The sequence below is a fragment of the Crocodylus siamensis genome, chromosome 10 (assembly GCF_052110815.1).
Source record: "Crocodylus siamensis isolate JL-2025a chromosome 10, ASM5211081v1, whole genome shotgun sequence".
NCBI lineage: Eukaryota > Metazoa > Chordata > Crocodylia > Crocodylidae > Crocodylus > Crocodylus siamensis.
In genome coordinates this window covers 12,306,326-12,320,308 of record NC_143404.1, presented here as the reverse complement: position 1 = coordinate 12,320,308, position 13,983 = coordinate 12,306,326, and the positions used below count along the sequence as shown (strand labels likewise).

Here is a 13,983-nt window from a genome sequence, read left to right as displayed (position 1 = left end):
CTGCAATCTCTCTTGCTTTTAGCACTACTCTCCAAGTCCACCCCTACGTGAGTGGAGCTCAGGGGCAGCTATCCAGCTTCCCATTGCCAGGATTTATCCACGTTGAGCACCTTGCAAGCCTTTCAGCCGTGGCTGAACATGACTCTGGTGCCTGCTGAAGCCTACTGCAGGAGGGAAACCTGTAGGCCAGGGCCTGAACCATCGCTGCTGTGAAGCGATAAGCATAGCTGCTGCAGCCGCTTTTCTTCCCCTGCAGCAGCTCATGATGAGACAGGAAAGGGTGGGTTGGGTGTCAGGTTGCGAACAAGTTGTGACAAACATGAGGTGAAATACTGAAACCCCTGAACTGTCAGCACCACTGAAGAGACACTGAATCTCCCTCTCAAGAGCATTTCACGCAGCTAACCAGAGAGCCTGCTGGAACAGGCCGTCGGGGAACCGGGGTGGCCAAGGCCCCTGCCTCGGTCTGGTGTGATGCAGGATGCAAAAATGCTTTGACTGAGTTTTGCCCCTCGAAATGCAAGAGGCAGAGGTTGGCCCTGTACCTCGGTGCATGGCTGCCCTGCAGGGAACGGTGGTTGATCTCCAGCAGCATCAGTTGTCTCTGAGCTCTCTGGTGCCACACCACACTGAAGCAGTATGCTCAACCCTATGGGAAGGAGGGGGAATTTAACCCAGACTCCCAGCTACAGAAAACAAAAGCAGGACTGAAAGCGAATTGCCCCCAGGCCTCTTCAACTGGGAGGATGCTGGGCCCTGAGAGGGAGTTAAACCTGGGGATAAATAGGGAGATAGCTCAAGCAAGCTCTGTAGACGCCTCTTTCCCCCTTCAAACCAGCTGTTTGCACAGTTTCCTGTTGCATGCCACAGGTGTTTGGACAAGAGGATGGGCAGGGAAATGTGTCACTGAACTGCAGAACCTGTGCTGCATCTCCAGCCTGCAGGAGGAGAGGAGAGAAGAAAGGAAACACAGAAAGAGGATATGAAATTCAGAGAAAACCACAACCCTCTCTCAAAGTGCTACAGACACCCCAGAGCCAGACTCCGATCACAGATTGCTGTAAATCTGGGTGCAGGCCACTGAAGTAGTTGGAGTCAGTCCACCTTGGAGTCAGTCCACCCTGATTGCCAAGGCAATCAGAATCGGCTGGCACAGGCAGGCAGATGTGTTGGGACACCCCATCCATCCCACCTAAGCATCGCTCTGTGTGCAGAGGGGTTGGAGAAAAGTGGTTTAAGCACCTTGACCTTCCCCTTCCTGAGATCAACGAGTTCACCTTCTAGTGCAACTTCCAGTGGCCTTGGGCTTGCTTTAACTGGAGGTGGCTTGTGCAGAGCCCTTAGGGTGTCTCTGCATGTGCTCTGGGATGTCCGTATGTGTGTGTGTGTGTGTGGGTGGGGAGGGGGGATTAATTACAGCGGCTTTTGGAAGCCACTCTGATTAAAGCACCTGCAGCATCTCATGTATTCAGCATCCCTGTGCTTCAAAACAGCAGCGGGAGCGCTTTAACTAAAGCTTATTTGACAAGCTTTAGTTAAAGTGCCCCTGCCACAGTAATTCTGAAGTAGGGGGACACTGAGTACGAGTAACACCAAGGCTGCTGGAGAGTGCTAATTAGCACATTCCAGCAGACTTGATTAATTGAGTCTGCTCTGACATGCTAATTAGCACACACCAGAGCCGCTTTTGGGCATATGTATATGTGCCCCTAGTGGTCGTTATACTAGCTGGGACCTGCACCCTCTAGGTTAGCGGCTCTCAATCTTTTTAGAGTCAAGGCACCTCCTGGAAAATGCTGGCTTAGTTTTCTCTTAATTTTTGACTGCAGAAAAAGAATAGAGCACTTCTCCTGTTGCAAAGGACTCAGAAAGAGCACAACAGGTCAGATTAATTTTAACATTGTGGATCCCTATTTGAAATCTCTGGGTTTATCTTGTGACTAATGCTTGTACACTTAACAGTGCTAACACTGTACAGCACCCCAAAAGGACTGCAAGGTACCCCGGGGTGCCGTGGCACCCAGGTGGAGAATCACTGCTCTAGGTACATCCCTTCCTGGAACAGAAGCTGCTTGAATGGTAGGAAAGAGCCGTACCCTGGCCAGGGAAACCAGGGGTACTCCCACCCCACGGGGGCTGAGCATTAGATATTTAGCCTGTGTCTGCTGCCAGGACAGCACAGCACTTGGGATCTTCTCTCTGGTGAGTATCATTAGCTGCCAGGGAGGCCAGAATTGCTTTTAAGCGTAGCCTAGTACATTGGAGGAGACTTCAGGAGCGGAGAAAACCCCAACTGATTTCGGCAAAGATTCCTTTACAAGTGATTTCTGCCAAAGAAAGACAGCCTGGCCTGACTGCTCAGCTCCACCAAACAAGTCAAAGGAGCAAATGAGGATTTCCACTAAAACAGAAGATCAACACAAACCAAGCAAAGCCTAAGGATCCAGAGGACAAAATCCCTTGCAGGAACTCGCACGGCGGGAGCCCCACGTGCACGCAGCACAAGCTCTCGGTAAGAGTTCAGGATGTGAGCCGTTTCCTTTTTGTCTTTGCTCTTCTCCGATGACCTGCTTTGGTTTGGAATAAGGCTGTTTTTGCAGGTGCTACTGCCCTCTACAGTCATGAAGAGGGATGAATAACAGGCCCTCGCTGCTGGAAAGTGGTGTGCAATGCCCGTAACCACAGCTGCACCAACCACACTGCAAGAAAAGTACACCCCAGTTTTAAGCGGCGTAGTGCTTTCTGCAGGAAATTCTCCCTTTGCCTGATGCTCAGCCTTACCCCGAAGAGAATTTCTTATCTCTAAAATGTGAAGAAAATCCATCTAGCCCTGGCTGGTTACAGAAGCACAACCTCAGCTGGGTAATAAGCCACAGTCCCTGACTCAGCTACTAAGGACATTTCCAAACCCAGCTGGGATCCTGGCCGAGACTGCCCCAGGGGATCAGACATTTGCACCCGTAGCTTTTGTAACTACAAAGTCAGCCTGGAGCTTAGTCCAGCGTCTGCCAAAGAGAGAGCACCAAAGCCTGTCTGCTTGTGTCAACCAGGAAAATGCAGAGAGAGGTAGTTGGCCTCAGGGAGAAGCCGAAGTAGAGGTGCACCTTGTAGACTAACTGATGCAGAGATGCATATGCTTTTAGGAGCAAGAGCTCACTTCATCAGATGCAGCTGTAGGGCCAGCGCACCACTGCTGTCCCTGAGCACAGAGGCTGCTTTGCCGAAAGACGGCAGCCTGCTCCCCTCCCCTGCACTGGCTGGGGGAACAGGACCACCAAATATAGTAGAAAAGGCTGCCTGCTATAAGGCTGCCACCCCCCACACCCACATACCAGGGCACTCCAGAAGACTGCATCTGCTGGGATAATGCAGCTGGAAATACCCTTCCCTCTAGGCTGTGCCTTCCTCATGAATAGCTAACCAAAAATTCACAAGCTCTTCACATGATCAGCCGAACAACCCAAACCCCCAGCCCTCGAATGCTCTGTGCACTTCTGCTTCAGGCCACAAGCATGAAGGCTGCTTTTCTCCTGATGGGTGTTATTTTCAGACTACGATTAACCAACTCTGCTGATTAATATGAAATTATAAACATCATCCGGCCAAGCTCATGACCCTGTGGCTTCAGTTTTTTCCTCTTCTGAAGTCAGCTGTAGGTTCAGCGACCAGATGTAAGAAGCAGGTACAGAGTGTTTTAGTCTCTGATCTAGTGATGTTGGACTTGACCGGGTTTACCTCCCCATCTTACAGCAAGGATTCCCTTAGTCTGGTCAGAGCTCTCCAGCTAAGTGAGGTTGGGCCGGGCTGAGATCTGATCTGGAGACTGCTAAGAAAAACTAGATGCGCTGCCCGTGACAGCTGTAGCAATTCAGCGGGTGGCACTGAGCTAGTACGGAGACAGGGCCCGAGCCTGAGGATGGGGCAGGCTGCGCTGCTGGCAGGTACCCTGGCAGTAGAGCACTACCATGCCTACGGCAACTACTGCTGCTCCAGGACCTGCTGCTTCTGCAGTGCTGTTGAAGGGAGCTGATAAAGGTAGTGGCTTCTCCTCAAGCACCGTCTCTCCGGCCCATGCTTTTAGCCTTCTACGCAGGCCGTGGGGGAGTATTTCTTTGAGCCTTTTCACCCTCCTTTTCATCTGAAAGGAAATGAGTGAGTAGGCGAGGGACAAGGCAGGGCTACATCCAAACTGCAGGGTTTTGCCAGCTCACCTTCCACACTGGCCTGCAGCCCTACCTGCTGTTAAACCAGCTCTGCCACATGAAGCGAGGCCTCTGCTGCTGCCCTGCACCTGGTAGGAGGCATGTGCGGACGTTCCCGTGCCTTCTGCCAGCTGCCACAATCCCTCCAGGAGCCGGGGCCTTTCCTTCAGCACACTTCCCAGTCTGCCGGCCCGGCTGCTGGGTGCAGCCATAAAGAGCAGCCAAAAGTGCATGCATGGGAATGCTCCCCTGCAGCTTGGCAGTGATGCCTGGTGCTTGCCACTAGAGCTTCAGGCATCAGAGGCAGAGGCAAGTTGAAAGGGTCCAAGATGGGACTTAGACAAGGACTCAGCAGTTCTGGGATCAATTCCTGGCTCTGCTACAGACTTCCCGACTGACCCCAGGCAAGCTGCTTCACCCCTTTGTGCCTTGGCTCCCCATCTGTGAAATGGGAGTAATTGGTCTTCTGCCATCTGTCTTGTCTATTTAGTTTGTGTTTGCATGGCCTCAAGAGCAGTGTTTGTCCAGATGTTGGCTAGAAATTTTAGATGTGGTTGCAATACTAATAAGAAATGAGTGTGGGGGGAGAGACATGCTAGGAATATAGCAGGGGAGGAATGAAAGTTTTGGGGCTGGAGATAAGCAGACAAGGTTTTTTGGGTAAATCTGATATCTTTTATTAGACCAACTCAAATCATTGGAAAAATTGTTCTTTGCAAGCTTTCAAGTACAAACACCCTTTGTCAGGCTGAGGAAGCACGCGCCATTGGTGTGTGCTTTTCCTGGATAGAATCTAAATATTGGGGCTGGAGATATGTATTGAGGTGGATCTGGAGATATTTATTGAGGTGACAGAAAGGAAGACATGAGGTAGGAGAGTGCACATACAAGGCAGGGAGAGGACTGGAAATGGGACAGAAAGGAAAGATGGGCTCAAGAGGATCCCCTAAAGCAGTGATTCTCAAGCTTTTTTGTACCAGGACCCATTTGTAAACAGCAGTCCTGACCCAGTGCCCCTCACTCCTGACCTGCTGGCTCCCACCACCAGGCCCCAGCCCCACCGTGTCTGTGGCAGGGTGGGGTTTGTGTGGGGTACGGGGGTCCCAAGGAGCCCCTTGCAGGCTTGAACGCCGCCAGCCTGCAAGGGAAGAGCCACCGTTTCCCACCTTTTTCTCCTTTAAAAGAGAATCCATTGTTAAAGTTTGTTCAGGACCCTTTCATATATTCTTGTGAAATATATTCATTGCTCACTTTTGGGTCACAACCCATGGGGTGAGCAATGCTGCCCTAAAGGAGGAGAGATGTGGAAGAGGATGACCAGGAGGAGTGGAAGTAAAGGAAACATTTTGGTGTCGCAATGCTATTGGACTGTCAAACTATTCTGAGTAAAAGCAAGACACTCCTCAGCTTGGTGTGGGAGGCAGCAGCTGAGCAGAAGGTGGGGTGGGTGGGTACCAATGCTGAATGAGAAGTTCTTTGCAGTGTGGCAGCAGCAAGTTATGCAAAACCCTGACCTAGATGCATTGGCAGATAAGGTTATAAGTGAAGGACAATGCAAAGAGATTCCTCAATCCCTTAGAGTTCTCCCCTGCCCTGAGCATTACTAAACCCAGCTGCTGAGCATGATTCAGCTCTGACTCATAAACAGGAATTTTCTCTTCTCTTTGGAAGACCCAGGATTGTTCCTCATCACAGGCACTTCCAAAAGCGTTCACTGCAGCAGAAAACTTCAGCCTCCCTTAGAGCAACTTCCCCCGGTTACTGAAGATTTCTTATTTTGCCCAGAGACACACTGCCTAGACTTTCCTAACCTGCCAGGCCAAAGCAATGAAGAATTTAAGAATATCCCTGTAAATGGGTTATGCCTTCCACAGCATGGCTGTGTGCTCGTGGAAAGTCACAAAGAAAGCAAAAAAAAAAAAAAAAAAAGTAACAGAGCAACCAATGTTAAACTAGCCAGGAAATAAGACTAATGGGGATTTCTTTCTTGCTCTCATCTCTTTTGATGCTGTCCTTGGAGACCTCAAAGTTAATATCCAGAGCCAAGACGAGGCCTGTGGTATCTGGTTCTAGGAACACCCCGTGAGTATGATTTTTTCTTGCTGTCTCTGCCACCGACCACAGGAGTTTAGTCTCCTGCTGCTTTCTTGGAAAACAGGAACAGAAGGGAAGTGAAAGACTGGAGGAATCTGTGGGGGAAGAGCAGAAGCAGACACGACTCCCCCGTCACAGCCACCAGAGAGATGGAGAAGCAGACGAAACAGAAGCTCCTTCTCGTACAAGGTTATGAAGCTTTATGTGTGTTATGACAGATACCAAGCAGAGACTAATACAGAAGATGTAGGCTCAGCACCCAGTCCTAAAAGACATGTAATCCTTTCCTTTCCTGAAGGTGCCAGAGAATCTGAGGTTTTTTTTCCCAGGCCCTTTGCCTAAACTCTTCTAGATGTGCTGGGTGGCGTTCCTGAGCTCTGTACTTTACATCTATCCCTGGCTAATGGGCAAGTTGGGTGCATTTTTTAAGCACTGATGCGGCGCTCTTTTAATGCACCTACATTTAATCTAGGTTCAGTGGGCTAGCGGTGCAGAGCCAGCCCCTGAGTGCTGTGAGGGAGAAAGGGGATGGAGGAAGGCTTACCAGAAAGACTGGAGCTCAGAATTTTAGGGCATGTATACACGTGCCTGATGCCTGCTCTGATGCATGCTAATTCTGTTAAAGCAGAATCCATTAGTCGTGCCTGCTGGAGCATGCTAAGTAGCACACTCCAGCAGCCATGGCTTCACATGTATTCAGTGTCCCTGCACTACAAAATGGAGGTGGGGGCACATCCCAGCCAGGGCTTTGTTGAGCCAGGCCTTAAAAACCTCCAAGGACGGAGATCCCACCACCTCTCTGAATAACCTCTTCCAGTCCTTCCCCACCTGCCTTGTGAGAGAGTTTTTCCTAATGTCTACCCTACACTTCCCTTGCTGCATCTTGAGATAGTTGCTCCTTGTTCTATCTTTTGCCACCACTGAGAACGGTCCAGCTCAGGGGTTGTCAACCAGGGGTACGTGTACCCCCGGGGGTACTTGAGAAGGCCCTAGGGCGTATGCACGGGTGGGTGGGGATGGGGTGCTGCCATGCACCATCCTGCACTGCCGCACAGGCACCGCTTTGCATCTGGCCATGCGCCACTGCCCCCCACAACTCCTGCATCTGGCTACCAAGGGTACAGTGCTCCACGTCCAGCCACAGCGGGTGCACTGATCCAGAAAGGTTGAAAACCTCTGGTCTAGCTCCATCATCTTTGGACTCCACTGCAGGTAGTTGAAGGCTGTTATTAAATCCCCCTCAGTCTTCTCTTCTGCGGGCTAAATAAGCTCAGTTCCCTCTGCCTCTCCTCCCAAGCCAAGTGCCCAAACTCCCTAAACCATTTTTGTTGCCATCCGCTGGACTCGGATGGGAGGGGGCAGAAGGGGCACATGCCACATGGAGGGGTGGGGGGGCACATGCCCCCCAAGATTTCTGCATCCACAGCAGGGTGCAGAGCTGCAGCTGGGCCAAACCAGCTCTGGGCAGGACCTGCCTATGCAGCTATGGCAGCAGCAAGGGGCTGTGGGTTGGGAGTGAGAGGCAACAGCATGGGCAGGGGCAGGGCACTGGCATATCGGGGCTGCTGATTACTACCCGTCAAGTCTGACAATCCAGTCAGTTTTCTATCTACCTTACAGTCCATTCATCCAACCCATACTTCCTCAGCTTGCCTGCAAGACTGCTGTGGGAGACGGTATCAAAAGCCTTGCTAAAGTCAAGGTATATCACATCCACTGCTTTCCCCACATCCACAGAGCCAGTCATCTCATCACAGAAGGCAATCAGATTCGTCAGGCATGACTTGCCCTTGGTGACTGTTCCTAATCACCTTAGTCAATGCTGACTGTTCCTAATCATCTTCTTCTCGTTCAGATGTTTAGAAACACTACGTGTTTAGAAACATCTATGCTAGGGACACACACACGCCTCTAGCTACAACATTGTGATGGATTACGAATTTCCAGGAACAAGAGTTTGCAAGCCAGTCAGCTGAGGTCAAATATTGTCAACTGGCTGGTCGGTTGCATATTTTTGACCAGTCAAAGATTAAGGCAATTTTACAAAAAATCTGTATTTTCTGTGGGTGCTGTTTGTAGCTATGTTGGTCTAAGGGCATAGACAGACAAGATATTTGGGTAAATGTGATATCTTTTATTAGATCAATTGAACAGTTGGGAAAATTGTTCTGTGCAAACTTACGGGCACGGGCACCCTTCTTTAGGCATAGGGAAGAGACTCCCTATGCCTGACAAGGGCACCTATGCCCAAAAGTTTGCAAAGAACAATTTCCCCAACTATTCAGTTGGTCTAATAAAAAACACCACGTTTACTCAGATAACCTTGTCTACATTTTTTTTGTAGCTTTATTGACAAAATATAATTTTTTATTGTTTTTTTGACACATTTCTTAATGGAAAATTTGTGCTTTTTCTTTGTATTATTTGGACCTATTGGCAATTTTTACGATTGTTATCCGATACTTGACTGGTCAATTGACCAAACTTCATTTGACCGGTCAAATACCCAACCCTGCCAGGAACAAAGCTTCTCTAAAATTTCACATGCAAAGCTACTTTAATAGAACATGATTTAAATTACAGGACCCAAGCACTGAGATATAAGGAAATACCAACACAATCTTAATTCGGCTCTATTGTTTCTATGCCTTATGGTATAGGCTTTAATTATACCATCACATCTTTTTCTCACATGGTTTATTCAGGGTATGGATGGATGGTGCTCACTTCTGGAGCAGCTATTCAGTATTTTATTTCATTGTTCAGTGTGTGGCCCCTGCACAGCACACTGTTCTCACCCTGCTCTGAAGACAAAATTTCTTTCCTTGTGAGGTTTCGTTTTGAGTTTATACTCATGGCTGCAGTGTCCACCTGCCTCACAAACAGCAATTATTTTCATGGCAATCAGAGAATGGGGGAAGTAATACACAGGGACCTGGTAGAACCACTAATTTTAGATGCCCAATTTGTGACACTTAGGACTTGATTTTCTGAGCACTGGAACAGAAAGGGGGCCCGAAAACGATCATTTAAAAATTATTATTACCATTATCTCTGGTGAAGGGGAGTCCAATACTAAAAGTTTGCCTGGGGCTGCCAGGAGTCTAGGTACGGTGCTGGGCAGAGGCAGGGAGATAAGACAACTCTCCTCTTTATGGTGTTACCATGAGACCAGCCTTGATCTTCCTGCCAGCCTGTGCCTTGTGACAACGTCCATCTTCTCCAACAAGAGAGTCCAGGCCTGTACAACCCTCATTCATCCCCAAAGCAAGCGCCTCCTATGCACTGAGTGAGCCAGGGGACCAGGGAAAACAGGACCATATGATTGTATGTGGATACTCAGTGCAGGTGAATTAAGAGAGTCTGAGCAACCCTGATTCAATGGCTGCTTAGCTTTTCACTGTGTGATGCTGCAGCCCTATCATGTGCGTCTGCTTGTCGTTAGTGCAAATTGCCTAGGTTTAAAAACTGAACCGAGAACAGAAACGCTGTCACATAGCATCACACTGACACCTGCATGGGCCATCGATGGGGACAGACTCCACAGACCTGCCCAGAGCAGAGGGACGCGTGGCAGTAATTAGCTGCCATCCTCTCTGGAGACTAGCCGCAGAGGGGGATTTTGACATACACTTTGCCTGCGAGGGTCACAGATATCGCTGGGGGCAGAGGATGAGTGAGATTCATGAACCTGGAGCGTTTCAGTGAGCGCAGGCTCTTCTGCCCAGGTCTCTCTCCAGGTTCATTCTGCCTCAGTCTCTCCGCTCAGTCCATTGTTGGCTTTTGTCGCCTCTCTCATGCCCACCCCATCCTTTCCACCAGTTTTTGCCTCACCAACAATCGCCATCTCCATTGCTCTGTGTCAACCTCTTTCCCCGAGTTCCTTGTCCAATCAGCATCACGCACTAATTTGTGATCCTCACCAGTCTTTGCCCAATCAGACCCAGTCTCTCCCCAACTCCCAGTCCAAGTTTCTCCCCCTTCCCTTCCCATGCTCCTTGCCTTCACCTGATCCCCCTGCCCCAGGACAGCCAGCAGCAGCGGACAGCTGCCATTTCAGAAAGCGTCCTGCTCAAGCCAAGGCTGGAGCGGTTGCTGCGGACACAGTCCTCGGGGAGTTAAATTTCCAAGTCTAGGCAAACAGTGAACTATCAGGACTTTATAAACTTGGCCAGATGTGGTCAGATTTTTCATAACAAAAGCAAGAGGCGCATCCCTGACACAAAAATGAACGGCTTGCTCCACCCCCCCGCCATTCCCTGCCAAAAACATGCTAAATTTCAAGGCACTGCTCAAGTCTGGGAGAGGGGAGGCACGGGAGCTGTTCCAAGAAGCAGCCACCAGAATTTTCTACAGTTCCCGTATGCCTCATCCTTGTATTGGGTGGGAATGAAAGACTCACACAGACAAACCAGACCCAGAGCCTAAGGCAGATGTCCAGCCTGAAAAACATCAGCTCAGAGTTCAGCTAAAGCCATAAGCTGCTGGGAAAGGGCTTTGCAATGAGATCTGATGAACAAGCCTACCAATATGCAGCGCTCTTGTAGCTCTGTGGGGACACAAAAGAAATTAAACTAAAGGAAAATTCCAATTACCCAGCTAATCCTGGGCTTGATTTTTGGAGGTGCTGAGGAATACAGCTGTGGCTGCAGGCAATGGGAGCTGCTGGCACTCAGCACCGCTGAAAATTGGACCCTATAAGAGACTAGTCACGCAAAGAGCCAGCAACACGTCTGGCAGCAGCTTGAATGGTCACAGGGATGGATCAAGTGACAGGAAGATTATCTACTTCTTGTTATTACTCCATTAACTCCATATCTGCTTCACCCAATCACCCAGCAGCCCAAAGAGAGGGAAGGGAAAAAAGGGAAAAAGCCAGGAGGGTAATGAAGACCTGCCCTACTGCCAAATGGACAACGGCAATAGCCATGGGCACAGCTTGCTTCAGACAGAAATCTTGCTGTGTCGATGGCCGGGTCCCCATCATGCACACAGCTGCCTTGTGTCCCCAGGCACCCTCATCCCCACACCTCCCTCACCAGTCCCGAAGTGCCCTGTCTCATCTACACACACCCCTGCCACCCGCCCCCAACCTTTCCCTGAGTATATTTGCCTTCTCCACCTTCCCCAACCACAGCCTTGTCCTTGGCCTCCCCAGCCCTCCCCTTCCTCACCTCTCTTGTGCTCAGTCCTCCTAAAGGCACAATGAAGACAATGGATCCCTCTGTGCTGAGGAGTTTACCCCCTGAAATCTCATCTAAGAGGCCCCTTACCTCCAAGAGTGTTTCCTCTTCAGCATGGTCTTGAAGGGATCACTGTGCCCCAGGGGGGAAAGCCTGGAGCAGGCAGATGGTCAGTCCAGTCCAGGCTTGCTGCTATGTCCAGAGGGATTTAGGGGTCCATTTGCTCTCAAAGCCACTTCCAAGGATATGTTAGTCCCAATCCTGGAGCCAGGGGCTATCATCTGTGAACCCCAAACTGGGCTGCTTTTCTCTGCGAGGAGAACAAAAGCTACGCACTTTCACTTTTCCTTTCCACAGGATCCTGCAGAAACGAAAGGGAGGGGGGGAAAGGGTTTGGGGAAAGTGAAAGTGCTGGGTGGAGGAGGTGGAGCGAGGCCTAGGGTCTGATCCAAACCAGCATGCAGAGCCCTCCCCAGGTTTTTTATACCCCAGGACCATTCGGAGTCCAAGAGCAGAATGGAGAGAAACCACAAGTATCCGGGAGGGGAAGGGGGCCCTCAGATGCTGTTTGGCAGTGGGAGAAGGTCCTGTCCAACGTGTCATTTGATGGGTTGTATAAGCAAAGTTCTGGCCCAGCCGGCTTTTGCAAGAGGGTTTGCTCCTCAAGGGGCTCCTGAGCCAGGCCTCACCGCTCAAGACAGTCTTCAAACTGCAAACAAATAGACAAGTGAGCAAACAAACCCCCCAAACCCCGATGCCCTGTTATGGGCACTGGGGGAGGAACTCCTTTGGCTCTGACCCATAGGCGCCGACTCCGTGGGTGCTTTGGGGCTCAAGCACCAACCAAAAAAAATGAGTGTGCGCTCAGCATCCATGAGCCAATTTGCATGCAGACATTAAAGAGAACAAACAACAAAAACACACTTTACCAGAAGCAAATTACTTTGACCCAGGTCTGCAGCGTCTGTAAAAAACAGGTGATTCAGAGGGGAGTTTTGGTGCTTTTAGTTGAAGTTGATTCAATCGGCTATTAGATAAAAGCCCCACAAAAGCCCCACGAACGCTCCCTATCCTTACAGACGTCAGGAGAGCCAGGCTGAAGTAATGCACTGCCTCTTCTAGGCACGCACAGGGCTCACACCAAGTTAAAAGTAAAGCATTGTTTGGGGTGGGGGGAGAGGGAGGAGGGGGTTATGTCTGCAACCAGGCACTGGCATAAACCCAAGTCAGCACCTTTGCTCCCACCCCAGCCCAGGAGCCTGGCCATTTATGGTCCTAGCTGGCTCCTTTCCTCCATGCTGATCCCTTACAAATCTCCTTCTCTCTGGGTTTTTAAGCTCCCAATGAGTCACCCTCTTATTAACAGCTCCTCCACAAGTGCAGCTACTCAACAGGGCTGGGTGTCCCCTCTTAAAGGGACAGGCCACCCTGTGACAGGTTGCATGTGGCTTTTTGCTCCATGTTTTACATTCCACCGTTCCGTTGGGACTCATCTTTGCTCCCACTGAGTTTATTGTCCTAGTCTCAGTCTCTCCTCTTTCAGATCTGGTGAACAACATCCAATTCTCCTTTTCCCAGTGCTTAAATTGGTCTGGAAAACACTGGGGTTTGGGGGAGGGGAAGGGGGAAGTGCGGGGTGTCTAACATCTATCCTTTGCCTATGTCCTGCAGCAGCCGTGATTAGCTGTTCTTTCCCAGGATGTGGGCAAATGGGGAATGCAACCAATCAAAAGAGGTTTCCTTCAGGTGGTACATAAAAGCATGCCTCTTGATACCCCCTGGCTTGCCTTTCTTTCTGCTACCTGTTGCATGCCATGCATGCACTTTAACCACCGCTTTCCCCTTTCCATTTAGAAAATTCTCCAGTGGAATATTTACAGTCATCTTCATTTGAAGTATACAATCATCTACACTCCCCCATAATGAAAAATCCCTGTGAAATCACCAGCATCAACATTTAACTAAAGGGTGGGAAGGATAAACTGACTGAATGCTCTAGATAGCTGCAAATTCCTGGAAATTAGGAACCAACAAATTCTTGATAGAAATGTGAGCAGTCAACACTTAATGGCAAAATGCTCCCCTGGAGCCAGGAATACTGTTGGGCCCCAACAGGAGGGGAGGCTGTAGGGAAACATGCATTCCTTCTTCCTCACACCCATTTAGCCATAAAGCCACAGCAACATATTTGCTCTTGAAAAATCTTATAACGTGTCAAAAGCCAAGCATTACCATTATTGCTCTGCATGAAGATAACCCAGAAGGCCTTGAAAAGATTGCATTCCCTCCCTTCAGCAACTTGTTCACTTCAGCCACTCCCCAAGCCCTAGTACCATTGACACAAAACAGTATATTTGTGTATCCAACGCTCAAAACTAACTCAAAAACTAACTGTGTGAGCGTGGGGGAAGTTCTTTCCTCAACCTACACCCTCAGGTTCAGATCGGTGGCTTTGGGTGATTACTAGATTGACCACAAAGATATTTGCTTAGCTTCATGCCCAT

The 13,983-nt window shown here is 49.7% G+C and overlaps 1 long non-coding RNA gene across 1 annotated transcript in view; it reads right to left on the bottom strand.

Annotated features, from left to right (window-relative positions):
- LOC149856237 (uncharacterized) overlaps positions 1–11,838 on the bottom strand; it is a 53,198-nt gene extending 41,360 nt beyond the window's left edge. The window contains exon 1 of the long non-coding RNA XR_016444491.1: positions 11,570–11,838. This is a non-coding gene — a long non-coding RNA (uncharacterized LOC149856237). The remainder of the gene's footprint in view (positions 1–11,569) is intronic.
- Between the last annotated feature and the right edge of the window lie 2,145 nt (positions 11,839–13,983).